We start from the raw sequence: 1,630 nt of genomic DNA, 5'->3' as shown, positions 1-1,630 counted from the left end.
CAACACCACATACATCACTAACTTTCTGTGCCTCCCCCAGCAATAAACAATCTTGTTCTAATAAGGCAAACAGCCAAGTTTAGAAAATACAATAAAACTTCAGTACCTATTGAAAGTGTGTGAGGAGGTTTCTTTTCTTTTTTGATTGTAATGGCAAGGTTGAAAGAAATGGTGATGAATAAGGGGCAGAGGGCCAAAGCTGAGTGAAGCATAATGCTTTCTTGAGGATCCTCCAAACAAAGCTAAATAATAGGAAAAATAAATAGGATTTAGTAGGCTGCTTTAGGCTTTCTTTAAAATATTTATTGAGGGTTAGCTCAAATCTATGCTGAAAGATTGCTCTGCTCAACACATGAGAGTTAGCATTGTACAAATATCTAGAAATTTCACTGAACATCTTATTGAAAAATATTTTTAAAATATATCAACACAAAATTTCTACTTAGAAAAAACACATTTTGAGCATCCTGGGGAGAGCACACTAAAACTGAAACCATAATTGGCACAGAGCACCCCATGCCATGCCATGTATGATACTGTCTTGATGAGCGGTATAATAACAGTCAAAACAGTGTGATATACAAGATACTGGGTACAGTACAGCAAACCCTAACAAAAGGACTTTTCAAAGTTAACCCAATTACCAAATAATGTGATGATAACATTAACTATCGATTGTATTTTTGAACCCTAAAACAGCAGGTACCTCACATCTCCACTATAGAGCCTCTACTTCCCCCAGTCCTGGAACCCTTGGATAGGGCCCACTTTCCCGTATGCCTCTTCCAATCCATATAAAATAATATTGCATCTGCTGATCACAACCTAATCAACGCAACGATGGCCACCTCAACATGCTTCACTTCAGACTGTGTCCAGAGACTTCACGTGTGGAATGACAACCCTACAGCTTCATTACTCGGGTGAGACCTTTCCTTTCATAGTATACTCTAATTCCATTCACTTTCTAACAAAGTCCCAAAACCTAGATATACACCAGTTTCTGTGAGAGAGAGCATATGTTCACACGTATCCATAAACTACTGCAAAATATATACCTGAAAGCAAAAGTACACTAGAGTTTGCAGTGAGTACCCCCCTAACACTTCCTCTCCACTATTCCAAGCTTTGGGTCCATGATTGCTCAACAATTTGTTTGGCTTCATATGTTAACTCTCTTTTCAGTCACCAGGTTCCAGATGTCATCAGGATGCCGGCCAGGCTTCCCTGGACTGAAGACCCCACCAATATGTCCTGGAGCTCCACTTCCCCAGAGACCCATCCTACTAGGGAAAGAAAGAGGCAGACTGGGAGTATGGACTGACCAGTCAACACCCATGTTCAGCGGGGAAACAATTACAGAAGTCAGACCTTCTACCTTCTGCAGCCCACAATGACCCTGGGTCCATGTTCCCAGAGGGATAGAGAATGGGAAAGCTATCAGGGGAGGGGGTAGGATATGGAGTTTGGGTGGTGGGAATTGTGTGGAGTTGTACCCCTCCTACCCTATGGTTTTGTTAATTAATCCTTTCTTAAATAAAAAAGAAAAAAAAACCAGTGTGATAACAGAGCACAGCATTAGGTGCCTGTTCCAGGCCCCTCCTTTTTTCCCTTTGTGTCTATCCATATA

The sequence above is a fragment of the Erinaceus europaeus genome, chromosome 8 (assembly GCF_950295315.1).
Source record: "Erinaceus europaeus chromosome 8, mEriEur2.1, whole genome shotgun sequence".
Classification (NCBI taxonomy): Eukaryota; Metazoa; Chordata; class Mammalia; order Eulipotyphla; family Erinaceidae; genus Erinaceus; species Erinaceus europaeus.
This window is presented reverse-complemented; position numbering follows the sequence as displayed.